Here is a 23,227-nt window from a genome sequence, read left to right on the forward strand (position 1 = left end):
ACAAATTCTTAGGCTGTGGTAGACTTGCAAACATAGATTCAATAATGGGCAAGATCATCGTTCTAGAATTGTTGGGCAGAGTTACTTTGTCAACTTTAGGTTAGCCTCCGGAAGTATTAGTCTAATTATTCGGTTGTGTTACACTATTTGTACAATTCCTGTTTAGATTGGATAACTTGTGAAATGAATTAACTTTTAGCTAATGCTAGGTCAAAATCTTTCAGGGGGCCTTGAAAATAATCTCTATTTTAGAAGCTTTCCTTGTCCCAGAGTAAGCCAAAACTTGTCTGGAAGTAATGTTAGCAAAACTGATAAGTACTTACTCCGGTTCTAGGTCGGGATCTGCCTTTCCCTGTGTGCCTGTGTTAATTTTCTTGCTTACTGAAGTATTGGGGAAGAGAGACTTCAGGAAATCTGTGGGCCTGTGTTACAGGAAATAGCCATACCACACTGGATAATCTGCAATGTGAATAACCAAGAATTAGGCAAACCTATTGGGAGACCTTTACATTATTCCATTTTCACAACTGGAAAGGTGGATGCTAAACTGAAAACATTAGGTTTGGCTAGCTGCTCAAGTTATTGTAGTGTTCTATAATTCTTCGTATAAAAGACTTTATCAAAAGAATCCCTCTGCAAAGTAGACTTTTAGCAAGAATGGAGGCTAGAATAATTAGGTTTAAAAAAACAGGTATAAAATAGGGGTAGTAAATGTGTTTTTACAGATTGTTCAGTGAATCTGGTAGCCCAAAACCAGACACTGGTTCTCATTCTGCTACCTGCCCCTTCTATCCCTTAAATTTCTACTTTTCTCATTCTAAAACTTTTTATAAATAATGGGGATTGGGGATGTTTATAATACACTGTGAACATCTTTTCCTTGTCAGTATACTTCTACAACGTAATTTAATGGTAGCAGTAATATTCTCTCTTCTGGCTATCCCATAACTTAACCATTTGCTCTTAGTGACTTATCGAAGTAACTATGGGCAGTGGAACCCTGATGAAATATAGGGAAGGACATTGAGAAGCCTCAGGAGGAGATTCAATTTAGTAAAGATTTAAAATAGCTGTTCTCTTTAAAATGGCATACCTTCCCCCTTGGGTACATCAGAGCAACTCTTCCTATTAAGTTTCTTCAACTGCTTATATGTAATAATTGAGAATTGTGAAAGAAATGTTCCCGCCATTGAGATTTTCTACTGCCTCCATTTTCATTTATCTACATCTTAAAGGATTGTGTTTGTACACTAGTACAAGAAAACTTCATAAGGAGGATAAGTGATTAGATATTTTAAATAGTAAATGGAGTTCACTGATCAGAGATTGGAATTGGGAGGGAAGATGGCTAAAGAGAAACCACACATTGCTAAGCCCTTGGGGTGAGTTTAGATCCTCATTAGTCTCATGGAAAATGGGGATATTTGTAACTTGTTTACTTAATGAGTTGTAAAAATAGACTTCCTGCTGCCTTTGAATGTGTTCTAAATGATAAATCTTCAGTCTCTAAAAGCATGTGCATAAGTGCCTTCCTTTTGTAATGTGGAAGTTTTAAGAAGGAACTATAGTAGTCAGCTGAGTTTAAACCAAAAACTGAAAAGGACTGGCTTAGTAACAAGAGGCTTGCTAGTTTAAGAAGAGGCAGTAAATGAGAGTCAAGATTATATGAGTCTGCTCAATTCCTACCGGCAACATTTCAGTTTACCCAAAGCTGCTAGCAGTGTTATACATAATTTTCTGCATATTTAAATATGGAGCATGGGGATGGGACAAGTCAGTCACACCGTCTTCAGGGCTGCACAAAAAGATACAAACATGACCTGTACCGTAAAGTGAGTCAGATGGTGGTTCTTGTAAATTAGAATCTTCTTGGTTAAGTCAGCAATAGTTTACCTGTATTCAAAATGGAAAATCTGAGGGTTTCTTATTTAATCCTGAAACTGAGTGTAATTACTTAAAATTTGGAAATAAAATGTAGATGTTCCCCTATATTAAAGCATTAAGGCTTTTATATCTGTTTCATGACATTTTCAATATCAGAAACACTGAGTTCTGCAATTTCAGGGAAATTACCAAAGTAGTATCACAAGGGACATGAATGGGTAGTGGTTTCAAGTCTACTTGAGTCAGAGGTGAAGTGCTAGGCATTATACCTTAACGATAAAACTAGGGCTAGGTGCAGTGGCTGATGGATGCCTATAATCCCAGCACTTCGGAAGGCCGAGGCTGGAGGATCACTTGAGCCCAGGAGTTCAAGAGCAGCCTGGGTAACAGGGAGACCCTGTCTCTAGAAAGCTAAAATTTCAAAAAGGATTGAGGGAATACTTGATAACTCGTAGATTTGGCTAATGCCCAACATGTGTAAATTAGCCAGATTTATTAGGTGACAAGAGAATGTGATCATAGAGATAACAAATAGCAATGCCTGTTGAAAAATTATTAGTATTGTTGAAGTAAAATTTTCTGAAAGACCATTTAAAACAACAGAGAAATACTGGACAGATAGACTGTGTTGCCCAGGCTGGCCTCAAGCGATCCTCCAGCCTTGGCCTCCCAGAGTGCTAGGATTATAAGCATGAGCCACTGTGCCCAGCCTACCTAGGATGTTTTTTAAAAAATCCTGGAAGCTCTAGTTATCTAGAGGCTAGGCAGATCTTTCTAAGTGTGTGTCTTCAGTGCATGAATGAAGGTTCTCAGAATTCATATTCTGAGAGCTGCCATCTCATTTGAATTTGAGAAAGCCAACTCCAAAATCCGCTTTTCTTGAACTGTTCCCAGTGGTTTTTCTGGAACCACACATAATCCAATGAAAAGATCTTATTCTCATGTCTGGAAGCTTGTGAGAACTCTTGAGTCAGTCATCTTTTATGTTTTCCTAAGCAGGTGATTCCAAGTGCTTTTTCAAAAATGCATCCTCATGTTGAAGATTGTATTTGTGGTCAAGGATTTCAGAAATGGCCCCTTTTCTTTGCTAATAGGCAGGCTTTTTTGATGTTCCTATTGCTTTAGATGGTGCCGTTATCTTTTTAACTTTCCCCAGGAATAGCATCCTTCTGCCATCCCTTCCACCATCACCACTACTTAGACACCCTTAGTTGCCACCCCTTCCTGAGAAAAGATGGAATCAGGACTCTACAGCTCTCTCTCTCCCTGGGGTCTTAAAATCCAAGTAGACCAATGAAGGGAATTTAGTCACCTTTTAGAGTACATTTGATTTTTCAGTCATTTCCTTTACTTCCCAAATCCTGGTCATTACACCTAGAAACTGCTCCTGGGCTAGCCCTACAAAGGTGTCAGGGCATGGGAGTTGTAGAATTTCATTTTAGTCTCCAACTTGGGCTTCCATTTCAAGTTCCCTTATTTTCTGGCTTTGTTAGAGGGTATTTAATCCCATGTTTTGCAGATTAATATTTTGCATCTCATTTTCCTTATCTGTAAAATGAAAATAGTTGCCTCAGAACTGCATGAAACCTAAGTATGAAACTAAGGCATAGAAAGGCCTGCTGTGAAGTACCTAATTTACTTTCATAGGTAGCATCCTCTTGTTCTGTTTCTTTTAAAAATCCAGCATGACCCTGAAAAATACTGTTGAAGGGCTCTCGAAGAGCAGTGTAAAGTAAAAGTGAGAAGCCTTTGGGGTTTAGAGCACTACCTTTAGTTGTGTGGCCCGGTTAGCACAAAGTGAATTCAGGTGCATACTTAATCTTTACCATACCCCTAGAGGTGGAAGTATTATCTCCATTTTGCAGAGAATAAAGCTGAGGCTTAAGGGTAAAAATTAGTAAAGAGTGAAAAATAAGTAACGGGCTTAAGGTAAAAATTCCCAAGTCTAAAGGCATTTTCAGAGGATTCCATGGAAAATGCCTCAGTTTTTTGCACATGTGAGCGTTTTTCATTTAACTCTGGTTCTCTCATTCCTGGGCATGCCAATCAAAAGATTTCAGTGGCCCTTTTTAATATGATAGGAGTCATTAATATCCTCAGACTGTCATGACCATGAAGAGCTTGGGCTAGTTAAGGCACAAGTAATTGTTTCAGAATCGATTTGTTGACTCAATGGGCACTTGCCCTGCCAAGCAAATGAAATGTCAAAATCAGCCAAAGCTATGGTGGAGTCAAAATTTTTACTTAGTTTCATCTTTGACGCCATAGCATGAGCAGATAGTGGCCCAGCCAGACAACTTTGTTGACTTTTTGAAGGATTGGTCTTTTTCTGGAATAATGCAAATTCACTGACTTAAGTGTTTGTAGTTCTGAGTATGTAGTTTGCCTTGTCCTAAAGAGAAAAATCGAGAATGGGGGATGGACCTCATATTTTATTACTATGTGATGCTTTTTTTCTCTCTCTCTCTTCCTGAACCACATTTTTTTGTTTGTTTTTGTTTTTGCTTTTTTTTTTTTTTTGAGACAAAGTCTCACTTGCTCTGTCACCCAGGCTGGAGTGCAGTGGCACAATCTCGGCTCACTGCAACCTCTGCTTCCTGGATTCAAGCGATTCCCCTGCCTTAGCCTCCCGATTAGCTGGAATTACAGGTGGCCGCCACCACCCCTGGCTAATTTTTGTATTTTTATTGGAGACGGGGTTTCGCCATGTTGGCCAGGCTGGTCTCAAACTCCTGACCTCAAGTGACCTGGACCACATTTCAACCTCTAGCTTCTTTTCTGTTCTGGCCCTCCATTTTCTATTGCTTTTTCACATTTTACCAAAAAGCTATTTAAATCAGTCCACTGACCTATGAGTCTTCATTCTGATCCAGTGTCTCTAACATACCCTTGACTAATAGCTGCTAAAAGTGTACCAATTGAGAAGAGGGTTGGTTCTGCTTCCAGGGATGGCGGGACTTTAAAGTTGCTGCCAGATCCCACACTTGTAAGCTTGTTTCCTACCCACCTCCCCTTGTCTGGGTGGGCTAACCTCAGCTTCTCCCTTTAGACCAGAGGTACTCAACCTTAGTACTATTGACATTTTGGGCTGAATGATTTGTTGGGGGGTAGGAGGCTGTCCTGTGCACTATGGGGTGTTTACCAGCATACCTGGCCTCCACCCACTAGATGGCAGTAGTATACACACACACCGTGCGCGCACGCACACAGTTGTGACCATCAGAAGTGCCTTCTGACATTGAAAGCCAAACCCTCATTAGCCATTCCAAGGCTAATGAGCAAGCAAGTTCTAGGTTGAGTACTTGAGTTAAGCATGCTCCTAAATGTTTTATATACAATGACACTTAATCCTTAAACTCTGTGAGGGAAGTAGTACCCCCTCCTACAGATAAGAGCCCTATCTCGGAGATGAATGAACTTGCCCAGGGTCACACAATGACCGAAAGAATGGCATTCAGCCATTGTGATGTGCATGTTCTTCACCCCTGCTGTGTGTTGCTTCCTTACTGAGCAGCTTACATTCCAATTGAAATGCCACAGTCAGGGTTCGTAAGCCCCAGGACCCCTTTACAAAGCTGTCTCTTGCACTTCTCGGGTTCTCTCTCGAGATCTTGCTGCCAGGCAGCCAGACACTGTGCCCTGAGGATCTGCTTTAGGGTCACCCAGGCCCGAGCCTGCTGCACTTCCCACCTCAGACAGTCTGCCTATTCCTGGCAGCCGCATCAAGTTGCCTCAGAATCTGTTTGGTGAAAGATAGGTTGTGCATGGAACAAACAAGAATTAAGCTGCCTGAATCCATTTTCTTAGGCTTCAAGTAAGATTTTATTTGAAAACTTAGGATGCCTGCACCTTTCTAGGAAGTCTCGTTTTCCTGTGGTTTTGCCATTTGACCGTTGTTCCAGGAAGGAACCAGAGGACTTCAGAACCATCACCTTCAGGCCTTACAAAGGGTTGTTGGGATGCTGTCTCACGGGGCTTTGAGACTTGGCTAAGTCCTGAAAGGGCTTAGAGGGACATCCTTAGTTTGCTCTTCCATTAACAACGTAGAAAGACACCTAAGTATGAGTCCTTGGTCTTCTTTGCCAGATCTGGATCCACTTTCTAAGGGTGTGCTAAGGGCAGCGCTAAGACCACTTGGAGCTAACCCCAGTGGACCTCTGTAGGGCTTTGATGTCACACTGGTTTGACCCAGCAAAGCTCCACAATGGATTTGTCACTGTATCACTCAGATCTTGAAGAAGTCACTTTATCTCATCTACAAAGGGACCAGAAACTGATGCTGAGGGAGTGTGCTCACCTGTCCACCTCCTACCTGGGTTTCAAGGGCAAACACAGCCTTGAGACGGTGCTGCTTAATCCCACCTGAACCTTAGTGTCACCTGGGAGCCTTTTAGAGGTGCTGATGCTGGACACCTGCCCCTCTAAGATCCTGAATTAGTGGGTGGGCCGAGGCAGGGCTGTGTGGGAGCGGGGTGTTCAGCCCTGCAAAGCCAGGGTTGTGAACCACTGCTTTAGGCTGCAAGCCTGACATTTCTTTGACATCTTGTGTTTTATCTTAATCAATAAATTCACATTTTCCTAACAAAATCCGTATTTAATATTAAACCACACACATTTTCAGGAGTAAAATCAATGCACAAGATGTTTATTACATGTATCACATAGCTCCTGGAGGTTTTGCTTTAGTTTGAGGCAGGTAAGCTCTTTAAGAACACAGCATGCTCTTACAGTCTACAAGCTGTGAAGATGTAACAGGAGAGGAAATTGTCCAGCTTCGCAATGGACCATTTTCCTTGGGCTTTCCGTGGGCTTTTGGATACTGCTTTTTCATTTGAATCAGTGCCTGGGTGTGGGCTCAGGTTTTTCAGGGGCTTCATAGGCTACATAGTTGCAGTTGCCTCTGGAGACATAAATGAAAGAGGAACAAAAAGCTCAGTGCTTAAATAACAGTCTGTTTTGACCAGGAAAAAAGACACAGATGGAGGAAAACCCTGAAGGTACAGCAGGGATCCCAAGGCCCAAGACAGGGGGAGAATCTTCTCCGCCTCCTGAGTCCTCAGACCTGCGGGCTTCTGGTGCTCCCACTTAGATGCCTCTCTGTCTTTTTATTTCATTCCAGAAAGAATTCCATGTATTATATTTGACTCTTCTGCCAATCCTATGAAGTTGGACAGCTACCTGATTTTACAGATGAGGGGAAGGGGGCTGAGCAGGGCTGCCAGAACTGGGAACCAGGAGGCCCCGATGCCAGAATAACAACTGGGGAGGCTGAGCCCACACAGGCCCATTTGGTTTGTACAACCTCCAGGTGCCAACCCACCTCTTCACAGAATGCTTTCAGCATTTAAAGCTCTCTAAATTGGCCGGGTGCGGTGGCTCACGCCTATAATCCCAGCACTTTGGGAGGCCGAGGTGGGTGGATCACTTCAGGCCAGGAGTTCGAGACCAGCCTGGCCAACATGGTGAAACCCATCACTACTAAAAAATACCCAAAAAAAAAAAAAATTAGCCAGGTGTGGTGGTGCATGCCTGTAGTCCCAGCTACTAGGGAGGCTGAGGCATAAGAATCGCCTAAAACCAGAAGGCGGAGTTCGCAGTGAGTAAGATAGTGAGATCTTGCCGCACTACAGCCTGGGTGACAGAGCAAGACTCCATCTCAAAAAAAAAAAAAAAAAATGGCCGGGTAGTGGCTCACGCCTATAATCCCAACTTTGGGAAGCCGAAGCGGGTAGATCACTTGAGATCAGGATGTTCAAGACCAGCCTGGCCAACATGGTGAAACCCTGTCTTTATTAAAAAACACAAAAATTAGCTGGTCATGGAAGTGCACACCTGTAATCCCAGCTACTCTGGAGGCTAAGGCAGGAGACTTGCTTGAACCTGGGAGGCAGAGGTTGCAGTGAGCCGACATCGTGCCACTGCATTTCCAGCCTGGAAGACAGAGCAAGACTCCATCTCAAAAAAAAAAACTCTAAATTCACAGTTTATATTAACAATGGTAAAACAAAGTCCCCTGGGTGTGAAATATTTCATTCATTTAAAAAACCTGTCTCTTCTGTGTTGTTCATAGTAATCAGCCTGCCCTGGCCACTTAAGTATTTGTTAGTCTACATTACTGAGCACCTTGAACATGGAGGTGGCACTGTGCTAGGGGATTACTTATGATACCTATTATTTGGGGGGGCCAGCCTTGCCCCTTAGCAGGTACAATACAGCATAGGACTTTTTTTAGGGTGGACTTGATCCCACACCAGTGCTTCCATGAGATGCCCTGTGCCTTGACACCCTAGAGGCCTTGTGAGGGACTTCAACCCCTAACCTATTCCTGGATCCTATAGGAGGACACTCTATTCTGACTAGCTGGCATGAGAGGGCATCTGAGGTATGGCGCTGTGTAAAACTGGGAGGCAGGTTGGCACATAACCCAGAGCGTGGGCTGACCACATGAAAGTATCAGCATGCAGGGCATCCAGCCCAGCCAAGCCCAAACCCTGGGTGAGTTTAGAGTGGACAGAACCTCCATATTATTTCAGAAGAGGAGAGGGAACTAGCAGAGGAAGAATGTATTAATTCTGAGACTGACCAGGGAGAAACATCATAGAAAAAAGGTGACTATCAGCCCAGCAGTCCACATACTTGACTGGAGAGTCCGATACAGAGAGCAGCTTGACCAGATAAGCCAGGGATAGAGTGCTGGCAAGGACAGGGTGATGACTTTCTGCCAGGGCCAACTGGACCTGGCCAAGCAGGCAGGCGGAGCTCTGGAGGTGGCAGCTGAAAACTCTGGGCCTGGATGGATCCTCAGGAAGTGCTTCCACCCCCTCCTCATCCCCAGGCCCTTCCCAGGCCTCTCACTGCCATCCAGCCACCCTCCTCCATTGTTCCCTCCCACTAACATTTGTCAGTTGGGCCCAGCATTCGGCTTGGGGAAACAGACACATGAAAAGGACTCTGTCCTCAGCTAGCTGGGTCCTTCCCTCCCACTCAGCTCTCCCCTGGGGTTTAGGAAACAGGACTTCAATGCATTCTTCTGATGCTGATTGAATTCCTTCCTTCTGGGCAGCTTTGTGTGCCCTTGGCACAAAATGGGAAAGGGAGCAGGAAGGGTTTAAAATAGCATACAACTGGCCAATTTGCACACCAACATAGGCTAGCTATTACAAACCCCAAAATCCAGGTGATGCAATTTGTTCCAACTGTCTTTGGCATGGGCTTTAGTGTGGGTGTGCATTTTTAAGAGCAACGGAAATAAACATACCAAGTGCAAATTCTGTTTCTGTTGCATGTGTTGGGGCCATTGCAAGGTGTGGTTGCAATTCAGGCTGCAACTTGCTTTCGTGTCCGAATAAAATGTGGTTGTCATCCATTCTTGGCCACAGGGCCCCTCAGATGACTTGCGGTCATCGGGTGCTGTTGGAATCAGCAACTTCTAGGAACCAGAAACTAAGACTGCCATGAAAAGAAGCCACTTCTGGGTGCAGTATTTAAAGATATGTTCGACAGCTTCTAGAAATGGCCAACACAGGCTAGAGTCCCGATTGCAAATAAATACTTTTAATGTAAAACACATCACTCATGGGGAGTCCCTCCTTAGACATTTGAGAGGGCCAGCGTCATGAATACAGAGTGTTTATTTACTAAGAATGTTTTAAATCACTTTATTAGTTACTATGTCTGTCATAACCAGGAAAGAAGAGCCAGCTGTCCTGGGATGTCTGTACTGGGCCATCCACTACATCCACTAGGTTCATTTAGTAGTGGCTGAGTTAACTCAGATCTGTGCCTAGGCAAAATAACAAATATATAGGTCAGGGACCTTCTGGGTGGCTTGGGAATGACTGCGTGTCAGTTGCACAAATGCCAATGGTCTATAATAGACTTGTTGTCAAGCTAAGGGTTTTGAGGAGCATAGGGTCACTACACCTATAGACATTTTGTTTCCCTTCTTTGAAAGGAAGAAAGGCCAGGCGTGGTGGCCCACACCTGTGATCCCAACAGTTTGGGAGGCTGAGGTGGGCGGATGGCTTGAGCCCAGGTGTTTGAGACCAGCCTGGGCAACATGGCAAACACCAACTCTACAAAAAGTACAAAAATTAGCCAGACATGGTGGCACATGCCTATAGTCTCAGCTACTTGGAGGGCTGAAGCAAGAGGATTGCTTGAGCCTGGGAGGTAAAGGCTGGAGTAAGCCATGTTCGTGACACTGCACTCCAGCCTGGGTGACAAAGCAAGACCCTATCTCAAAAAATTTAAAAAAAAAAAAAAAAGACAGGAAGAAATATCAGATATTTCAGATATCAAAAAAGGGAAGAAATATCAGATATCACCTTATCAGAATGTTCTAGAATTGCCTAATCTTTTTTTTCCTCCTAATCTTTGATTTGAATGACTTTTTTTAGGTCTCAAAGCATTTCACAGCTATTGTCTTCCTTTTTAAGGGCAGGAGAGGAGATCCTGGGTAAGGAAAGTGGCTGGGACATGAAAAGCCTTTTTGCTCAAAATCACATAATTATTCATTAGTTGAAGGTGGAATTAGAAACCAGGATTCCTATTGCCTAGTAAAATTTCTATTTTACATCCTGCTGCCTCTGTTACTTGGCTCTAATATTCCTCATACTTCCCCTTAGAAAGGTCAACCTGTCATAGATAACACGCCTGAAATTCCACCATTAGAGCTTCATCTGTTTTGCTTAAGGGATGAATGTGAATTAAATTGCAACTCCTCCTAGAAGGAAGGTATCTTTATCTCTGGGATCAGCCAAACTTTTCCGCAAAGGACCAGATAATATTTTAGGTTTTGCAAGCCATACAGTCTGTCGCAAGTATGCAACCTGCCTTTGTAGCACAAAAGCAGCCATAAGCCATACAAATGAACAAAACATTATTTATGGACACTGACGTCTGAGTGTCATATGATTTCCACGTATCACAAAATATTCTTCTACTGAGTTTTTTTCAACCATTTAAAAACGGAAAAATCATTCTTAGTTCATAGGCTGTACACAAACAGGCAGTGGGGCGCATTGGTGCAAAGGCTGTGGTTTACTAGTCCTTGCTCTAAGGTGTCCTTGGTCATTGGCTGTGCTTTGTGGGTAAAAGTTCTATTGAAAAGATTGGGTGAGAAAACTGAGTGAACAGGAAGCCACTGAGCACCCTAGCAGGAGGCGGGGAGTGCAGACAGGTCACCACCACCTGCAATGTGGCCACTGCTGTCTTGAAGCTGTAGCTTGAGCCCATCTACAAGGCAGCAGCTGCCCACTGAACCATCTGTGCAGCCACTGCATTTGGGGCACCCACTGGAGCCATTCAGACCCACTGTCCACCTAAGGGTAAGCCAGATGTTCCTACACGCTGCAGCTCAGCTCTCCAATATTCAGTCCTTTCCTCCAACTCCCCCATCTGTCTGGTAAGATCCTTGCCTCGCCATAAAGAGGCTGAAAGGTCCTTGTTCCATGTTTCTGTTACATGTGAGAGATTTTGTTTCTGTTTTAAAATATAAAAACCATTCGAGGAGGAGGTTGTTGCTATAGACTGCCACATGGGAGACACTGGGCATAAGGTGCTATCATCTTGAAAGCACTTGCTCTTACTATCTCATTTGGTTCTGCTGGGCAGAATAAATAAGAAGAGGCAATTATCATCACCATTTTACACATGGAGAAACTAAGGCTCAGAAGTTAAAGTGACTTTCCCAAGGCAGAGTAGAGGAGGAGGGTCTGCATCCAGGTCTGACTCCAAAGCCCTGACCTCCAAAGCTTGCCGTGCACTGGGACGACTCCGGGAGGGCAGATGTGCAGACAGTAGCTCCTGCAGAGCCCAGCCTCCTCCCATCCTCCCACCCGGATGAAGAGCTGGCCGAGCACTCATGGCTCAAAAAGGCAGCTGGCCACTCCCCGCAGCCTCAGACTCCCCAAGGTCTCACGGTGGACCCTTCAGAAACAGCCTGGCAGTTTCTCCATGGTCTGCCACTTTGCCTGGGATGGAAAAGGGCTTCCACCCATTGGCAATGCCCACTGCCTGCCCCATTCTCACCTTCCCAGCAGCTTAGTCTCCAGGAAGGTCTGCCAGAGCCTCAAGGCCCTACTGCGTGAATAGCCCTCCCAGAGAAGCTTTTGTTCTTAGCTATTTACTAGCTTATTGTCTGACATGCAGTCAGCACTCCGTATACATTTGTCGCATGGATAAATGAATGAATTAACCTTCAGGTACCCCAGAAATCCCACCATAAGATTCCCTGAGCTTAGCTCAGTGACATAACCCACAGGGTTTTTTAGAATTTAGTCCAATTGGATGAGCCTATAGTAAGGACGCAAGGGAGCATCCACTGGGCCTTTCTCTTCATACACATTCACTTCATCCTCATTGGCCGTCTGCCGTCAGCACCCTCATCACCCTATTTTACAGAGCAAGGGACTGGGGCCTGTACCATTGAGGACTTGCTCAAGGTCACCCAGGTGGCCAGGGATGGGGTGAGGATTGGACCCTCTAAGGCCTGTTGTCTCCACACAGTTCTCAGTGGCCTTTTATAGGCACTAACTCATGCAGGTAAAGGAGGCTCCAGAATTACCCCAAAGGCAAATGAGTGCATGAGCCATGCTGAAAAAGGAGGGAGCTCAGAGGCTCCCCCATGTCAGCCCCAGCCAGTAGCACCAGGCACAGACAAGCTACACTGGAACTTTGTGGAGCTACATAGAGCTTGCTCCCTTCTCCCTGCAGTCTGCGTGCTGGAGGCTGGAATTCCAGTGCCAACATGGGCAGGTCCACAAACCTGGTATCACAGCAGGCCTTTCTGCAGAAGCGAGCAGCCTGGATGCATGGATATGACTTGGCCCAATCTGAAGGACACTGACTCTCTCCCGTCCAGGAAATCCTGCCATTAAAGTCACATCCCTTGGTATGTCACTGCTTCTGGTTTTCAGGAATCCTTTATAAAAATGCATATTTAAAAAATAAAGAAGCCAAGTATGGTGGTTCACTCCTGTAATCCCAGCATTTTGGGAGGCCAAGGCAGGTGGATCACTTGAGGTCAGGAGCTTGAGACTAGCCTGGCCAACATGGTGAAACCTCATCTCTACTAAAAAATACAAACATTAGCCAGGCATGGTGGCTCACTCCCATAATCCAAGCTACTCAGGAGACTGAGGCCGAAGAATCATGTGAACCCAGAAGTTGGAGGTTACAGTGAACCGAGATCGCACCACTGCACTCCAGCCTGAGCAACAGAGCGAGACTCCATCTCAAAAAACTAAAGAAAAATGGATGTGTGAGGTGAAAGGAGTCCTGGGGCAGAGGGGGACAGAGAAGGTCCTGATATCTACTTGGCAACTTTGCCCTACCAGGCGCGTGTCCTGCACCAGGCCTTCCTCACACCCACCAGGATATGGACTCAGCCTCCCGGGACCTGCCCCATAGAAGATGATGGCAACATGCAGGGCCAGAGGAACAGGGTGGGCTGCACCCCCAATAGCTCACAGCTTCCTTCTCTTAGGTCTCCTCAGTGCTTTCTCACTGGCCACAGCTTCCTCCTTCTTCCTTTCCACAGCAGCCTCCCACTCCCCAGCTCCCGCTACCAGCCCCTCCATGCTTACACGCCCACGACCCACACTGAGTCCGGCAGACAAGAGCCTGCAGCTACCAAGACCCACCCGTCTTAGAAGGCAGGAAGAGAATTAGAAATAATAAGGTCTTTTTTCTTGAGATTTGAGGTCAAAAGCTAGCTACCGGCTGCACAGGGAAACCAGCTCAGCTATCTCGGACATCAGAGCATGAGGCTTCCAAACCTGTGCCCTCAGCAGTGAGGCTGGTAGGTGGGATCACAAACCCCTCCTCCTCCGCATCCCTGCCCTCTGCATCCCTGCTCGCCTCTCGCTAACACTGCTTCTAGTTTCTAGAGGCAGTTGCAAAGCCAACTTTAAGGCTAAGGAGTCCAAAGGAGTCCGGCGCTGAGGGTGAATTTCAGGCATGTGGCAGGCTGTGGGGAGAGATCATCAGTCTTCAGGTGACAGTCTTGTCTACACCTGTGAGCAAGGTTGACAAGGGCAGAGGTGGCCTCACTGCCTTCAGCTTGTCTTCATTCAGGCTGTGGTCATTTCTATAGACCAGTGGTACCCAGACCATCAGCATCATCGTCACCTAGGAACTTGTTAGCAATACAAATTTCTAACAGCAGAGCTGTGGACAGTTTGCCTGGTCTGTTAGGGCCTCCGGCCTGGAATCACGCCACCGTCATGTCCCACTACCTGCACAATCCTCCAAAACATGTCTCTGTCCATCAGGAACGTGGCCAATGACACCAGGTCTGCAGATGGACAGGATAAATTTGGTCATGATGGTCCTACAGGAGATGTTTATGTTCCACTTGATTTCCACACCCGCCGTCCAGGAGGATTTGCTTATGTTCAGTTTGAGGATGTTCGTGATGCTGAAGATGCTTTGCATAATTAGGACAGGAAGTAGATATGTGGACATCAGGTTGAAATACAGTTTACACAGGGGAATCAGAAGACACCAAATCAGATGAAAGCCAAGGAACAGAGGAATGTGTACAGTTCTTCATGCCATGATGGTTATGATAGATACAGAGATTCTAGAAGCCAAAGTTATTAAAGGAGATCCAGAAGTCAGTCTTTTGATTACAATTAAAGAAGATCTTACAGTCCTAGAAATCAACCAACTGGAAAACCACGGAGTAGCAGAAGCCATTCTGACAATGGTGGATTCAAACACCAAAATCCATATTTTTTGGATGAAGGCTAAATCACATTCTAGGTCTGCATCCCACACCAAAACTAGAGGCACCTCTAAAACAGATTCCAGGCTGGGTGCAGTGATGCACACCTTTAATCCCAGGAGTTTGGGGGGCTGAGGCTGGAGGATCACTTGAGCTCAGGAGTTTGAGATCAGCCTGGGCAACGTGGCAAAACACTGTCTCTACAAAAACAAAAAAAAATTAGCCAGGCATGGCAGTGCATGCCTGTAGTCCCAGCTACTTGGGAGGCTGAAGTGGGAGGATTGGTTCAGCCTGGGAGGTGGAGGCTGCAGGGAACCTTGATTGTGCCACTACACTCCAGCCTGGGTGACAAAGCAAGACCCTGTCTCAAAAAGTAAGTAAAAATGAATAAATAAATCAGATTCCAAACATATTAAATAAGTCTGGCTCAAGATATGAAAAGGAATCAAAGAAAAAAGAACTATTTAGATCCAAATGTCAGTCAAGATCACAGTCTAGTTCTAGTTCAAAATCTAAATCAAGGTATTGGACTGCTCCTAAATCCAACGGCCACTGATAGTATAAACTAAGATTGCTTTTAGGCACATATCGTTTATTTATAGTTTGGTTTACTTAAATTATCAGGAATTGGCCAGGCATGGTGGCTCACCCCTATAATCCCAGCACTATGGGAGGCTGAGGCAGGCAGATCTCTTGAGCCTGGGAGTTCGAGACCAGCTTAGGCAACATGGTGAAACCCCTATCTCTACCAAAAATTAAAATATTTGCTGGGCATGGTGGTGTGCGCCTGTGGTACCAGCTACCTGCGGGGCTGAAGCAGGAGTATTGCTTGAGCCCAGGAGATCGAGGCTACATTGAGCCAAGATCACACCACTGCACTCCAGCCTGGGTGACAAAATTAGACCCTGTCTCAAAAAAAAAAAATCAGGAACACAATATTGTAACGATGCTACTAAAAAATACAAAAAACTAGCTGGGCGAGGTGGCGGGCACCTGTAGTCCCAGCTACTCGGGAGGCTGAGGCAGGAGAATGGTGTGAACCCGGGAGGCGGAGCTTGCAGTGAGCTGAGATCTAGCCACTGCACTCCAGCTTGGGCGACAGAGCGAGACTCCGTCTCAAAAAAAAAAAAAAAAAAACACTTCTTTTTAAAAACACTATACCAGGCAATGGTAATAATTCAAATGATATGCTGTGGAGAAGTCACTTTTAAGAGTCCAGTTTGTAACCCCGTCTCTACTAAACAAAGTACAAAAACTAGCCAGGCGTAGTGGTGGACGCCTGTAGTCCCAGCTACTCGAGGCTGAGGAGGAGAATGGCGTGAACCCGGGAGGCAGAGCTAGGAGTGAGCCAAGATCGAGGCACTGCACTCCAGGCTGGGCGACAGAGCGAGACTCCGTCTCAAAAAAACAAAAAAAAAGAGTCCAGGCCGGGCTCGGTGGCTCACGCCTGTAATCCCAGCACTTTGGGAGGCCGAGGCAGGTGGATCACGAGGTCAGGAGATCAAGACTATCCTGGCTAACACGGTGAAACCCCCGTCTCTACCGAAAATACAAAAAATTAGCCGGGCATGGTGGTGGGCGACTGTAGTCCCAGCTACTCGGGAGGCTGAGGCAGGAGAATGGCCTGAACCCGGGAGGCGGAGCTTATAGTGAGGCGAGATCGCGCCACTGCACTCCAGCCTGGGCGACAGAGCGAGACTCCGTCTCAAAAAAAAAAAAAAAGAGTCCAATTTGTTGAAGGTTATAGGTAACCACCAGTTTGTGGTGTCTCTGTATATTTTTAAAAGATTCTTTTCTTCGTGTTTGAAATTTGTGGCAAAAAGATGTTGGTTGACCATAATTTGCAACATTTTCTTTCTTTCTTTTTTTTATTTAAAGACAGGCTGTCTTGCTTGGTCACCCAGGCTGGAGTGCAGTGATGCAATCAAAGCTCATTGCAACCTCTAATTCTTGGGCTCAAGTGATTCTCCCACCACAACATCTCAAGTAGTTTGACTTTAGGTGCACGCCACCATTCTTGGCTCATTTTTAAATTTTTTGTAGAGATGGGGTCTTGCCATGTTGCCCAGGCTGGTCTCAAAATCCTGGGCTCAAGCAAATCACCCACTTTGGCTTTCCAAAGTGTTGGGATTACAGGTGTGAGCCACCGTGCCCGGCCTCACATTGTCTTATTAAAAATAAACTTTCATATTCATATTTGGTAGAACTGTTAACTTAGAAATGTAACTTGCTAATAAGATAGAATGATACAAAAGTGAAGTTGTAGCCACAGTAAAGTACTACTGCTCAGACACATTTAGGTTCAGGCTGGGCCTGGATGTCTTGACAAGATGTCTAGGCCTGAGATAATCGTTTGTTTATCATGCAATGGGGAATAGGTCTTTTGTTGACCCCACTGTTTTAGGGAATGATGCCAACCGGATTATGCAATATTTTCAGGGAGATTGAGTTTTGACTGAAATGTGGAGTCTTCACTGGTTCTTTTGGTTTCTATGAAGATTTGGACATAGGAAACATGAGAAAAACTTACCTTAAAATTTGAGCAGGTCAGTGATGGCAGAAATCATTTTAAGGGGAAAAGAATGTTCCTATGCAATTATTCTAAGATTTAAGGAGCATTGTTGACCATGGTATTGCTTTGTTTTCATACTGCTGTTAGAAGCAAGTAAATTGTTTCAAAGTAGATTTTGCACGTGCATATGTAAAAGTACTGAATTTTAGGCCGAGTATGGTGGCTCACAGCTGTAATCCCAGCACTTTGGGAGGCCAGGGCAGGCGGATCACCTGAGGTCAGGAGTTCGAGACCAGCCTGGCCAACATGGTGAAACCTCGACTCTACTAAAAATACTAAAATTAGCCGGACATGGTGGCACGTGCCTGTAATACTAGCTACTCCGGAGGCTGAGGCAAGAGAATCTCTTGAACTCGGAAGGCGGAGGTTGCAGTGAGCTGAGATCACACCATTGCACTTCAGCCTGGGTGACACAGTGAGACTTCATCTCAAAAAAATAAAATATAAAAGTACTAAATTTTGATGCTTGCAGTATGTGGCGTGTGCATTTGTATACATATTTGCCTACCTCTTTATGAGGGAGGTTTGCTCTTCATGCCTCAGTTTATTTAATGTGAGCTAAGATGAAAGACAGCACTTCATTCTAGGTGATTCTGTGGTGCCATGAAATTCAAAGTAATTTTGGAAAAAGAATTAGTCAACTTTCAGCAAGTCACATCTCTGAGTTTTTGGTTATCAGTGTAGTGCCTGACTAAAAATGGAGTAATACCCTTCATTTATTATACCCTTCATTCAAATATATCATTTACAATTTAAAGTGTTTCTCTGAAAGATTGTTTTGGGGGCAAAAGTGACTTGACATGTCCAATCTCGTTTCAGAATAAAAAGCATCTTTTAAAATCTGACATGCTTGCTTACATATTTAAGTATGAATTATCTTAGGGAAACAATTCCTTTTAAAGGATTACTTTTTTCAGTTTTGGTTTTAGTAATCTAGGCTTTGCCTGTAAAGAACAAAAACGTAGCTTTTAAATATTGTTTGTGGAATGTGTTTATAAAGGATTGATTCTAGAACCTTTGTATATTTGATAGTGTTTCTAACTTTCATTTATTTACCATTTGCAGTTAATGTCCAAGTTCTGCTATGCATCATTTATATGCACGTTTCTATAATATTTTGAGATTTTCCTGGATGTATGGTTAAACAACAAAAAGTCTATTTAAAACTGTACCAGTAGTTTGAAGTTGTGGCAAAGAGGAAAATTGTGAGGTTAAACTTCGTATTTTCTTTCTTATAGAAACTTCTAAAAAGGTAATGTTATGTGTTATTTTTAGGAAATATTGTGTACAGCTTTTCAAACATCAATGTTTGGATCAAAACAATACCCAGCTTATTTTCTGCTTGCTGTAAAATAAGCAAACATACTACAATGAAAACAAAATGAAGGAAATAATGGTTAACCGGAAAAAAAGAAAAAAAAAAAAAGAAAGGCAAATTCTCTGTTCCATTCCAGGCTCAATGGATCAGAAACTCTGGGGGTGGGCCTGAGATCCACTGGGCTGGATCAGGAGTCCCTGCACTATCATACATTGCACTATCATACTATTATTTTTTAACATCCAAAAAAGAAGAGTAAAAAGGATGAGATAAAGGTGAAATTAACAATATTTTAAATGTCTTATTACCCTCTCTTGGCACAATATGCAATTTTAGACGACGTCCAACTAGAATGATTATGGATGTAAAGTCGTATTTCAAATAGTCTTCTGGATGATTGCAATTGCAGCCAACTCCGCAAGGTCTGAGGAAAGCGCTGCTGTTTTCATTTCATAATGTGGCTGGGGGCAGAGGAGGGAGGGTCAGCTCTGCCATGTGGGCGCTGTGCAGTGTGATTTCCATATCAGTGTTATCTTCAGTCCAAGATTTCTCTTCAACATTGTTTTAAAGCCACTTATCCTTTTGGGGCGCCTTAGTTGACTTAAAAATAGATAATAGAATATCTAAATTCCCTTTGGTGGGCACTATGTAAGTTGCAATTTGATGAAATCCCCGCTCTTCCTCCCACAAAGTACTCCTCCCACACAGCCGTCTAAGGCACGTGAGTCCCTCAACATTCAAAATTACCAACATCACAGAGCTTTTTCTTTCATGTTGGAAGCAACACGTTCATCTAAGTAGATGCACTATTATTTTTCTTTCCTTGAGCCGTCTGGGATGTATGCATCCCACTTTGGAGAACCCTGCTCACACATCACCCCTCCACTTCCCTTGAAAGCCTTGTGGAGTCCCTCAAGAGATGTCATCAATCCAGAGGCTCAACCAACATCTGCACAGTTTGCCTAAGAAAGGCTCAGTCCAGGGGCTCGCAGGAGACCACATATCCCCCTTTCCTGCATGACCAGTCCACCCTGAGTTTCTGTTACCACTCCAGAGGCTCAGACACAGGAGTGTGGAGTCTTGCCCGCAGCCAGCATAGCAGGGGCAGCTGCTAGACAGCCCCGGGCAGGCGGCACTGGGCCCTGACCCCACATGCCAGGCCCTGTCCAGCGGCCACCACGGCAGTGGGCCAAGGGGCTTTCCCTGTGGGCAGCCCCAGCTGGCGGGCGAAGGCTGGGGGAACACGAGGGAGGGGCAGCTGCGACACCAGCTTCTTGTGGCATTTCTGAAATCTCATTTCCTGCCATAATTCTGAAGCAGGTGTTTCTGTTTTTTAGAGCGTCTTCAGTTGCTATTCTGGTCGTGTGAGTCGCTAGTTTTTTCCAAAGACTGAACTGCTATTTTTTCCTCTGGTGGAGGCACGGTGAGCAGCTGGTCCCCAACCAGCATCAGTTGGGTAGCAGGCCCCCCTCAGCCAGCCCCAGCCTGGGGGCGTGAGGACCCTTCACAGACTGAGCTGAGGAGCCACAGGGGAGCAGGGAGCACCGTCTGCTGAGCGGCCACCCAGCACTTTGTGTTTCAGTTCACATGGAGCATGTAGTGTGCACCTGCCCTGCCCAGGAGAAGCAAAACAAAAACAAGCCACGCCCCCAGTGCCTGCTTGAGGGACCTCAGCCCCACAGGGCATTGGGAGTGGCTGAAGTCAAACCCAGGCCTAGGGAGAGGCAGGTAAAGAGCTTCTTAAGTGAAATACCAGGATCTCAAATCCAAGAATTTTAGATCTGGAGTCTCCAAACACCCTGAGACTCACACCAGACACATTCAGGAGGTTCTACAAGACTTTTAGTTTTCATTTGAATGAAAGTCTTAAAAATTAATGTAAACACATCTGACATCAGATGACAGATCATCTCACAACTAAGTACTTCTAGAGTTCTCAGAGCCAAATAGTAGTAATTTAATAGGACGGAGTAGATGATGTCATTTGTAAATACCACGATAGTGTTCTGTATGAGTGAAATGTGGCAATTTTTCCAATACAGGCAAGATTTGAAGAGCCCCATGATGACACCACACAGCCGGGGTATCACTGAGCACGGCAGTCACGGTGTTTGAGTTCAGAAAAACAACACAGCAAGTCACATTAATGTGCTAATGAGTTTGGGTGGTTTTTCAGGGACTTTTGGTGTTTTCTTTGTACACTGATTTTGGTTTTAGAATTATTTAAGAGTCATTAAAATATTCAGAATTTAAGTAATTTTATGGCTGGGCACGGTGGCTCACGCCTGTAATCCCAGCACTTTGGGAGGCCAAGGCGGGAGGATCACAAGGTCAGGAAATCGAGACTATCCTGGCTAGTACGGTGAAACCCCGTCTCTACTCAAAATACAAAAAAGTAGCCAGGCATTGGGGCACATGCCTGTAATCCCAGCTACTGGGGAGGCTGAGGCAGGAGAATCCCTTGAACCTGGGAGGCACAGTTTGCAGTGAGCCAAGATCACGCCACTGCACTCCAGCCTGGGCAACAAAGCGAGATTCCGTCTCAAAAAAAGAAAGTTCGTACCTATTTAAGTAATATGATAAACAAAATAATTTCAGTCATCCCTAGGGAATCATACGACTTCTGGTTTCCTTTGTGTAACAGAGGTTTGTACATGACTCAGGCGCAAAAACCATTACTCTCATGTTTGAATCAGGTAGCTAGAATTACCTACAACAAAGGCTCAGGCTGGAAGAATTAAAGCGAGGTCTTTTAGGTCTTAGGACTAGCAAAGAGAGGGGGCCCTAGGGAAGCCTGTTGTCCCTTGCATGTTTACTTGGAACTGAGGTTAAGCAGATGCGGAAGAGGTTAAAAAAAAAAAAAAAAAAAGAGGCGAGGCTAACATCTAGGGAAGAAACAGCAAGCCTGTCTTGCGAGGGCCACCAGAGGGCATGTTCACTACCAGCAACACACACAGGTGCACACACACACCCACACACGCGCACACAGCCCTGGAGGCCACAGGAGACAGGTGGGGCCATCGCCCTGGGAGTGACAAAGTGGCTCCTCACTTGCTCCACTGCCCTGGGGGCAGGGGAGTGTGTAACACTTCAAGCACTCACTGGCTTTCCCTCACCAGTGGATTGGGGGTCCCAGGGATTAGGTCTGGGCTGTCATGGTCAGGAGGGCAAGGGCCACAGCTTTGTTCAGGTTGTTCCTCAGACATCTCAGAAACCATAGTGACCACAGAATCAAAACAAGAAGCGCAGCTGTGCAAGAGGTTTACAGCCAGAAGTGGCCAAATGTATGCCAGCCAATAAAGAAGCCCATAATGCAGCAAGGCTCTAGTCCTGCCACTCACGGTGTGGGGACCCGATGAAGGAGCAAGTCCAATCAACAGTCCTCCAGGTCCCTCCAGCAGTCGAGTCAGGAAGTTAGGTGCCAGGTCCTCTCAGGACAGAAACTCCAGAGATCTGGGTTTTCTGCCCTCTGAGAATGGACCTGCTAGAATCTTCTTATTTGGAAGGAGGTGGTTGGTAAAGGAAGACAAAGTAAGGCTGGAAACAGACCCAGACACACTTAGAAACAAACGGAGCAAATGAAGTACTGGGGAGAGTCACTTTCTGAAAGCCAGACACCGCAGGACCATGTGGGTGGGGTGTTTCCAGGGAGGATGGAAACTTTCACCATCACCCTCCTGTCAACTGAGTGTCTGACCCCACCCCAACTGTATTTGTGCACTAGGACCGCCATAACAAAATACCACACTGGGCAGTGTCAACAACAGACATTCATTTTCTCAGTTCTAGAGGCTGGAAGTCCAAGATGGAGGTGTTGCAGGGTTGGTTTCTCCTGCTGCTCCTCTCCTCAGCTCGCAGCTGGCCGCCTTCTGCAGTGCCTTCACCTGGTGCCCACCTTCTGCAGTGCTCACCTTCTGCAGTACCTGCCTTCTCCAGTGCCCAGTGCCTGCCTTCTGCAGTGCCCGTCTTCAGCAGTGCTCACCTTCTGTGTTGCCTTCACATGGGCTTTGCTCTGTGCCCGTGTATACATGGCGCCTCCTCCTCCTCTTATTGTAAGGACACTGTGGGGGCCAGACCTTCATGACCTCACTTAACCTTAATTACCTCTTTAAAGCTCTGATTTCCAGGCCAGGCGAGGTGGCTGACACCTGTAATCCCAACACTTTGGGAGGCAGAGATGGGTAGATCAACTGATGTCAGGGGTTTGGGACCAGCCTGGCCAACATGGCAAAACCCCATCTCTACTAAAAATACAAAAATTAGCCAGGCAAATTGTGGCACGTGCCTGTAATCCCAGCTACTCGGGAGGCTGAGGCATGAGAATCACTTGAACCTGGGAGGCGAAGGTGAGCTGAGAGCATGCCACTGCATGCTAACCTGGGCGACAGAGTGAGACTCTGTCTCAAAATAAATAAATAAATAAATAAAGGTCCGATTTCCAAACATAGTCACATGCTGAGGTGTTGGGGGTTAGGATTTCAATACAGGAATTTTGGGGGGAGACAATTCAGTCCATAACACCGATAAAATGGCGTTGTGCCAGGTGTGAAGGTCGTAGGCTGGAGCTCTGTCCTTTCTGAGCCCCTACCTGCAGTGGCAGCGTCATTCACCTTCATGAGAAGATGAAGCAGTAGCTCCAGGAGTGGCCCATCTCTCACCCTTCCTCAGCCCCTGGCAAGGATGAGGTATAACACCAACCTTTGGCCCAGACTCCTGTCTTTGA

General features: G+C 45.4%; 1 pseudogene; it reads left to right on the top strand.

The window, feature by feature from the left end:
• The first annotated feature begins 13,961 nt into the window (after positions 1-13,961).
• On the top strand, positions 13,962-15,349 carry LOC111539577 (annotated as a pseudogene).
• Positions 15,350-23,227: the final 7,878 nt, after the last annotated feature.

Source organism: Piliocolobus tephrosceles, chromosome 18, assembly GCF_002776525.5.
Source record: "Piliocolobus tephrosceles isolate RC106 chromosome 18, ASM277652v3, whole genome shotgun sequence".
NCBI classification, from domain to species: Eukaryota; Metazoa; Chordata; class Mammalia; order Primates; family Cercopithecidae; genus Piliocolobus; species Piliocolobus tephrosceles.